The 9867-nt window shown below is 34.4% G+C and overlaps 1 pseudogene; it reads left to right on the top strand.

Moving 5' to 3' along the window:
* Positions 1–207: 207 nt before the first annotated feature.
* Positions 208–5079, top strand: LOC118840714 (annotated as a pseudogene).
* Positions 5080–9867: the final 4788 nt, after the last annotated feature.

Raw genomic sequence — 9867 nt, 5'->3', positions numbered from 1 at the left:
AAATGCGCACACACACACACACACAGCAGTAAAGTGAAGGAGAAGGCCAATCAAAGATTAATTCCAGTTTTTCAAATATGGGAAATCAGTTGAATAAAGATAAGATACAAAGAAATAGTGTGATCAAGCAGAATCTTGGAGGGAAAGATAATTACCTTAATTTTAAATATATTGAACTTGAGGTGCCAGTGATACATTCAGGTAGAGATGTTCTGTAGGCTGTTGGAGATGTAAGTTAAACTCAGAAGACAAATCAAAACAGATGAAATCAATTTGTGAGTCTTATTCAATGGAAGTTATAGTTGAAGCCTTGGGAATGTGTTAGGTTTCAGAGAGAGAAACTATGTAAGGAGAAGAATACAGTTCTAAGGACAGACTTTTTGGAAATATCCACAATTAAGTTGCCAGGAAAAGAATAACAGAAACAGTTCCTTGAATTTTAGGAACTGAACGACAGTAATTCAATTTCTTTTTATGTTGGAATGAGTGATCAACCATTGCAAAAAAAATGCAACATTCAAGGAGACAGAGGAATGAGTAGTGGGAGATTTCGCAGATAACTGGCACTTAATAAGTGCTCAATGAATTATTAAATGAAATTCTTGCGGTAGGAGCCTGGTTGCAAAAAGTTGAACTGAGAATAGTCAGTAAAGAATGAAAAAAGCTCAATGTATGAGCTAGGTCATGATGAGTACAAATAATGAATCCTTGGAAGTGGTTGCATTATTTGAATTTTCACTGTATGTTTCTTTTGGACTCAAATTAATTATCATATTTTAAATAATTATAACCTCTAATAACCTGAATTCAAATATATGCAATCACTTTGAGGGATTTATTGTTCTCACTAATTGGGATCTAGTAGATAATTTTTAAGGCTATTAATGGAGGGGAAAAGTGAGATGAGATAGCAATTGAATGGGATAGATGGGTCCAAAGGAATTTTTTTTTCCTTTTTTTTAAGGATTGGGCATGTCTATCACCTAAAGGGAATAAACTAATAAAGAGGAAGAGATTAGAAGAGAGAATAAGGGAAAATATTTTGATAGTTGTAATTAATTACTGAAGTGGCCAGTGGAAGTAGTACAATCTCCGTCTCTGAAGGAATTTAAAAAGGAGAGAGACATGTAATTACTCGGCTTACTCTGAAAGCAAGATCATGCATTATTAGTTGACTTTTAGTGGCTCTCTGGTAGCTCTGTTTCTTTGATTCTGTTTGTTTTCTTTTGTTTGTTTTTTTGTTGTTGTTGTAGGTCTTTGGTAAAGATCAGCAATTAGTCTGTAACTTAAATTTTAAAGAGTTTCCTGGGGAATTGAGAAGTTAAATAATTTACAAAGAGTAACAGGCATATTCTACATATAATCATAAGAAAAACTGCTTCTTCAGTAAATTTTGAAACACTATGCATTCCTAAAATTACAAGCTAAAATGACATAACAAAATATGGCTGGTATATCACATAAAGAAAAATTACATCAAGGCTATACAGCTTTTTAAAAAATAAACTAAACTGAAATTTCCCTGAAAATTTGCAATTTATCACTCAAAATATATGCTACATTTTTGGTAGGCTACAAAAGATTTTATATTAAGTAATATAAAATAATTGCTAAGTATTTGTAGAAAATTTTAGTACATGTTATACTGAAAGTGTTCATGTTACCAAATAGTGGGGGAAAGGGGAATTCCATTTTTTATCTTTGTGTCAAACATAACTATAAAAATGCTTATATAGCAAAGGTAAACAGTATATATGGTGTCAAATAGCTACAGAAGCTAAGAGATTCAAGGTGTCTGGGAAGCCAAATATTCCATTTTTTGCCTGTCCTAGAATCCCCCCAGCCTCTAATCAGTGGCTTTCCAAATACTGTTTGAATACCTCAACTTCCTACCTCTGAAGTTAGCCCATTCCACATTTAGATAAATCTTTTTATTTCTCCTTGTATCACATCTTTTTCTGTTTTGCTCTAACTTCAGCCACTGCTTCTTTTTCAATGCAGAATAAAACTAATCCCTCTTCCACATGGCTATCTTGTTCTTACAGTATTCTCTTCCCAAAGGTAAACTTCTTTCCTCTTATTTTTGTGTGGCATGTTCTCCAGTCATCTCACTCTTGTTGTTGCCCATATATAAGCTGCTATACTGTGTATAACTTCCATCATGTAGTCTAGAAGACTATAAAAATTACTGGCTGGATATACCAAACCTTATCCCCCATACCTTGGTGTAATCTATGTTTACCATATCTTTAAGTACCAAATGGAATGTTGTAGACAAAGCAATCTGGGCTGGAAATTTTGAAGTGCCAATTGGAAAATGTCTTGCTATGAGGTACATCTCCCTATGGAGTAAAGGAGAGAGTATATGCTTTTGTCTTTTGATTTATGAACTTTCATGACATAAGTAGGGGAAAGAAGCTATTACTAAGTTTTTATAAATGAAGGTAAGTCAGTTGGTTTTTTGCTAACTGTTTGAGGTGACTCCAACTATGATGTTTTATACAATAAAAATATTGTAAATAACCGTATATATTTTCTTGTTAAATTTCATTTTAAAAGTATTATATATTAAATTATTTTAATGCATATTAAATAAAAATAATGTTTTTCCTACATAGAAATAAAATTACTATTAGTAAAGTAGGCTTATTAAATGACTAAAATTTTATTAACTGGGGTAGAGAATTAAAATAATTAAGTAATTAATGAAAGTTTTAAATTTTATTAATGAGAAAAAAAGCATGCAAAAATACCCCTGGATCGTTCTCGAGAATGGAATAATAAAAAAAAAATAAAAAGAGAATTAATCAAATGGCATGTTGAGAAATAAACATATAAATTAGAATGACAAGAATCCCCTCTTCACATCCTTAGCAACAATTTTTAATGTAATATAAGAAAGTCATATTGTATACAAATAATACATATATCTCTGAGAGTAGTTTAAACCCAATTTATTGAGGATGAAGAAAAAGCCAACATTTTTTCTTTTCTTCCAAACAAAAGGGTAATTAACTTGGACAGATAGGAGAAGGTTGATTAGCTGACATGTATAGCTGCCAACCAGACTGAGAGTCATCAACTTGATAGGATGGAGCAAGTATGCTGATATTCTGAAAATGAACATTTCATAACTAAACTTGGCTCTTATTAAGAAACCTGTAGGAGTTGTTAATGCCATTACTACCCCTGGTTAACTACTGTTAGATCTGAAGGAATCTTTGCCTGTCTATCTTCACTAGAGGAAGTAAGGCAGATAAATAATTGTATTGTGTCAAATTATAGCCTAAATTTTCAGATAATTCCTGTAATTGTCTCTCCCTGCCCATCTGCTTCTTTCAATTGTCCAGAAAATTAGAGCTCAATTTCATACTTGGGAATCATTACTTTCATCTCATCACTACATACTCAGCTAGGCTTGGGGCTTTAACTAAGTTGAGCACCTCTCCTACTTCTTTCCTGGAACCTGTCCTCTTCTCTTTTGCTCTCCAGCCAAACTGTCCAGGACTCACTGATCTTGAGCATCAGCACAGCCTGTGGGCTGCAGCAAGTGCTAAGGACCAACCTGGGGCCTGAGGGCACCATGAAGATATTTGTTTCCAAGGTGGGAGACATCAAGCTCACCAAAAATGGTAACATGCTGTTATACAGGATGCACATTCAACACTATACAGCCCCCTTGATAGTAAAAGTGTACCAGGATGACATTACTGGAAATGGCACTACTTCAAAAGTTCTCATCATTGGAGACCTATTGAAATAGGTGGAACTACATCTCTGAAGTTCTTAACTCTTGAATAATAACAGGAGTATTTGATGTTGTGAAGATGGCACTTGAAATCTTGGCCAAATTAAAAATAAACCAGGGAATAGACACAGAAAGTCTCACTGATGAGGCCCAAATATCTCTGCTTACTCAAAGTTAATGCTGACCTAGTTTATGTTCAGACAGAGGCAGTGCTATACACAGCTTTTCCATCAGAAAATCAGGTGAACATGTTGATATTTTCATGGTAGAAATCAGATAGATGAAGCATAAATAGGAAACTGACACAACATTCTTCAGAGGATTGATTTTGGACCCTGGTGCTTGATATTCTGATGTGAAGAAAAGAGTAGAAGATACTTACTTACATCCCTTCCTGTAATGTGTCATTAGAATATGAAAAACCAAAAGTGAATTCATTTTTTGTGTGTCTCTTTTTGGTTTTTGTTTGTTTGTTTTGTCTTTCATTCTTGTTGTTGTCTTACAAACATGCAGAGGACAGAGAGAAATTAGTAAAAGCAGAAAGGGGATTTACTAAAGATAGAATAAACAAAATAGAGCTAAAAAAGAAAAGTTGGTGATTCACAAAAAAAGATATGTTGTTATTAATTAAAAGGGAATTGATCCCTTTAAAAAGATGATCTTGCAAAAGAAGGTATAGTATTCCTCCACAAAGAAAAAAAGAATATGGAGAAGTTGACTCTTGAATGTGGTGGGATGGCTATGAATTCTGTTGATGGCCTTAATTCTGATTGGTTGCGGCATGGAAGGCTTATCTATGAATAAACCCTAGGAGAAGAGAAATTCATCTTTATTAAGAAATGAGGAAACCCTTGATCTGTCATATTATTCATCAAAGCACTAAATAGGCACAAGCATACACAGATCAAGGACCCAGTAAGAGATGGTCTGTGAGCTATCAAGAATTCTATCGAAGATGATTGTGCAGTTCCTAGTACTGGCACAGTAGATATAGCCATAGTTAAAGTTCTCGTTAAACATAAGTCCAATGTCAAAAGAAGAGCCCATCTTGGAGTACAAGCTCTTGCTGGTCTATTATTATTAGTCCCAATGTCCTTGTATTCCCAAGGTTCTTGTTCAGAACTCTGGTTTCAGAAACACTAGTTAAATATACAGCCTGAAGACTCAGAATAAGGATCACATGCTGGTGTGGATTTGAAGACAGGTAAACCAGCATTTAGGAAAACTATTTTGTGAAGAAGTAACTTCTTCACTCTTACACTGTGATCATCACCAAAATTCTTCTGGCTAATGAGATTATGGGAGTTGCAATATCTCCTCTGAAGGGTTGAATTGAACTGTAGGTTTCCATTGCAATCAACTAAATGATGAAAACCCTACAAGTCACAAAGTGTGTGTCTGACAGTGGAGTTTCAATTCCCAGTCTCCAAAAGATTTTCCAAAAAAATAATTGTTTTCCTTACTATTGCAGCAAACCTGACCTTGAAAACTGAAATTACTGACCCCTAGGTAAATGTGTGAGCCTAAAATCATTATATTATTTTTAATTTCCCTAAAGCCAATGATTAAAGTTTTCTTCTTTTTATTCCTCCCCAAAAGAGAATTAGTTGTTGAGCTTGTAAATTGATGACAAAAAATTACTAATATTTGTATGACCTCATGTAGAAACAGGTCGATGCAATTTTATAATTCTGCAGAAAAGGTAACTCAGAATCAGAGGGTTTTTCTCTAATGAAGTTATTTGTAGAAGTCTCAATAAATGTCCGCATACAGAAAATTATATAATATATGTATATATGTATTTGTATGTATCTGTATATATGTATATAAATATACATATATGTGTGCATATTTAAATATGTACATATACATATATACACTATATATATTTATGTGTGTATATATATGTATATACAGTATATATAATACACCATATATATGTGCATATATGTATGTGTATGGGTGTGAGTACATACACACACCCATACACCAGGGTTTGAAAATTTACATCAACAATTAGAATCCATTTCTGGTGTTTTTAAAAAAGATAGTCCATTCTCAATGATCTGTCTAATTAGTTATCTATAGTATCTCTTGCTCTTAAAGTATTATTGAAGTCATATCTGCTCAGCTAAATGATATCTGTTGTTGTTATTAATAAGGTATTTCTTTGCTCTAATCTAATGGGAGCTGGAGAAGAGGAATTTTCTATAATTTTAAACCCTCTACATAGGCCCTCATGCCTAATAGGTCTTTAATAAATATTTGTTGAATTAATGAAACCAAAACAAATAGCAACCTGATCCTGGGAGTCCTGTGAACCAGTGAACTTAAGATGGTCAATAAAGATTTATTCAATAAGCTTTTATTATTAAGATGTGATAAAGATCCATGTTTTATATTCATCTAAGGGCTAATGACATTTAGTCTAAGCATAAAGCGGAGGGAAGAGGAGTTAATTTTAGGTATAAAATAGAGAAATTTCCAGACTCAGAGCTTTAAAAAGTGTTTTCAATCTTTGGTTCAAATTTTCAGAATATTATAAGCATTCAAATTTAAGTGTAAATGCAAAAGAAAAGTGATTTAAAAAATGAATAAGCTAATCGAAACTTCCAAAGTCAAATACAGTTGGTTTAGGGATTATAGACTTTTGGGTTACGTATGTATGTAATACTTTTACACTCTATCAGAGCAGCTTGTAAGAAAATTCTAGAACTCATTGTGAGGAAAAAAAATGAAATTGAATGCCCTATAGGTCCATTAAAAATTGGGATACTTAAAAAAGTTGTGCAATTCTCGGGACTGAAGTTCAATTGTTCTGAGTTAGATAAAATATTGAATGGAGGAGAGTCTAGGACAAAATAAAAAAGGAAGAAAATTCATAAATCATTTATATTTTCCTTTTTCAAATTTTGTCAGACATACATCATGTCTATAATAAACACTCCATTGTACAAATAAATATATATATATATGTGTGTATGTGTACATATATACATACACACACATACACACACACACACACACACACACACATATATATATATGTATATATATATATATATATATATATATATATATATATATGTATGTATGTAAATGTATAAATCCTCACATTTCATCCATCTTCATCTGATCCTTTGGCTGACATTAATTCCCACTGGTTTCAAATTATTCACCAGTTTAATTCAAGAACAGAAATTATTTTTGGCTCAGTAATGCGGTGTCAGATTTGGGACTGAGGTGGATAGGATAGTTCTCTCAGTAGGGGATGGTGATTGAAATTCCTCTCCACAGGGGGAAGGGTTCAGGTGGAAAGCAGGACTGGGTTTACATTTGCTGGGGAGTGGTCAGAAGCCAATTAAGCCAACTGAGATAAGACAATGCAGGACGTTAACAAAAAAGTGTAAGGTCTGAGGCAAAGGACCAGATAAGTAGCCCATATTCATTCTGATGAGAAAATGAATAATATCACAAAGAAAGAATCTGTCAGTCAACAAACATTTTTCAAGTGCCTATTGTGTTTTAGATGTTGTTTTTAGTGCCAGGGATAGAAAGAAGGGCAAAAGACAGTCTGTGCTCCCAAGGACCTGGCGGCAGGGCGGGTGGGGGGGGATAATATGTAAATAACTGTGGACAAACAAGCTATATGCAGCCTAAGTTGGAAATAAACAATGCAGGGGATACACTAGAATTGAAGGGCATTGAGGAAGGATGTAGATCTGTAAACACCACCTGTGGAAGGTAAGAGTTAACCTGGGACTTGAATGAAACCAGGGAAGGTAGGAGGTAGGAATGCAGACAGAATTGCAGGCACAAGGAACAGTCAGTAAAAATGTCTAGAGATGGGATGTGGAGTGAGCTGTTCAAGGAACAGCAAGAAGGCCAGCATTACTGGATCATGTATGTCTGTGAGAGAGGAAATGTAAGTATAAAAATGGAAAGATAAGTGAGGGTAAGGTTACAAACAGTCTTGAATGCCAGAAGACTTTATATCTGATCGTGGAGGTGGTGAGGAAGCTCTGGTATGTATTGAGTAGTGATGTGACAGTGTAAGACATATCTAAATTTTGATTTGTGGTGGGATATAAAAAATTCAGTGAACTTCAAAGAAGAGATCATTGAGTGATAGAGGGAAAACCTTGAAAAGACAGTGGGGAGCAAATAGTACTCTGACTCCCCCATCTTGATTAGTGTTTTGTGGGGGTGGTATGAATGAAGTACAACTAGTGCTGGAAAAGGCAGTCAGGAAGTCTGTGAAATCAGTAGGGAGTCATGTCTTAGTGAGAGTAAGCAGATGAAGGAAAATAAAAGTTAAAAAAATTAAAATGAAAGCAACTTCATTACCTATGAACCAAACATTTTAGAGAGTTCAGTGGAAGAAGTGAGTAGCCTTAGAGTTTGACATTGGGAGAGAGATATTAGAGTGAGGAAGATTAGAATAAGGGAATGGGCAATGTAGGATGGAGAATGGAAACTGAATGATAACTAGAGGTTCAGGAGGACTGGAATGGGGAAGCTATACTTGGAAGGGGAAAATTTGTTAATCATTGCCCAGTGAGTTCAGGTTGATCATTAGCATCTGTAATGGTTTAGCCTCAGTGCAGTGTTTTCTCTAGGGTATTAGGTAGCTCAGGTAAAGGGAGAAGATGGAATGGCATTTCTTTCCCAATCCTGAAAGTAGGTCAGGCCAGGAGATAGGTGTAAAGAGTAGGAAAACAATTATTTAAGAAAGTTGGAAAGTCTTAGTGTAGAACTTGGGTTAAGAACAATTGCAGAGCTTTGAATGTTGCCTTAAGATTTTTCAACAGCATCTCCTTAGGCAGTTTTGGGATAATAATAATTATTATTTTTGTTGTTATTATATTGAAAATTAATAACAATTTTACTAAATCATTACTTATTTCTCATTATTATGTATCCAAATAATTAAATAATAATTATGTTAGGTTCTTAAAAGTTATGACCAAGGGGTAGGAATTCTTTCAGGTCCTACCAATTACGAGCCTAGTCACAGGCAATATATGTATAATCTGAATTGAAATTACTTTAGGTAAATTCTGTTGGGAGAGGAGTATAATCCAAGTGACTTGATAAGTAGTGTAATGCCAGAGGTATGATTTAGTGGAATGATAAATTAATTTTGTTTAACTATTAATTTGTGAATAGTATACAAAGGAGGGAGGGGACTTGTGATGAATAAAAAGTTCAATAGTTTCTGGGTGATAATTTTATTAATTATGGCTAGCAGATAATTAATTAAATGGTCACTTGGCTTTATCATGTAAACCAAAGACCCCTCCTTGAGGCCTCTTGACACTTATATACCCTTGGAAGGGTAGGTGTTCATCACAGGTGATAATCAACTCTGATTGGTCAATAATTAGTGAGAGAGTGACTATTATAACAAGGGGCTGGGTCCATGACTGATTATGTCACTCTTAGACAAAGAAACTGGTAAAAAAAAGTAAAATGTACTAGTAAAAGTAAAAAAAGTACAAATAAAAAACCTAGTAAAATATAGTTTACTTGCCATTCTCTTTATAGAACATGCTATTTCCTATCTCCATGACCTTTCACAGGATGCTTCCTGTGACTTAGGTGACATCTTCCATTGAGGAGTGTTGCTGGGAATGGCATTCCTGGGTTCAGTCCTAGAGGTGGCATGTTCCATAAAGGGAGTCAGACAATTTACCAATTTTCTGACTTACTGTCTTTCTTCTTAAATCTAGTAAGTGGATAGATATTGCTGCATAGTGACCAATCATTTTTGATACAAAAGCCCATGATGAAAATGTGTATATGTAGAAGAAATGGGGAGTGGGAGTGAGACACATGGGAATCAAATAGGTGCCTCTAGGTTGAGTGTATCTTAGTGAGAGACTCACCCAACAGAATAGGACAGGATACAGGTACAAAACTCCAAAAGGCATTCTCTAGTCTGGAAGATTTGGGGGGGAGGGGCTTTCTTGATTACACCCATCATAGCTCACTCATTTTTCCCCCTAAACCGTGACTTTTTCCAAACTTCCCTATTTCTATAGAAAGGACCACTATACTTCCATCGTGAAATGTTTTTCTCAGCAGTATACCGGATTCTTGACTCTCTCAACTCCTTT

This window comes from Trichosurus vulpecula, chromosome 1, assembly GCF_011100635.1.
Source record: "Trichosurus vulpecula isolate mTriVul1 chromosome 1, mTriVul1.pri, whole genome shotgun sequence".
Classification (NCBI taxonomy): domain Eukaryota; kingdom Metazoa; phylum Chordata; class Mammalia; order Diprotodontia; family Phalangeridae; genus Trichosurus; species Trichosurus vulpecula.
This window is presented reverse-complemented; position numbering and strand designations above follow the sequence as displayed.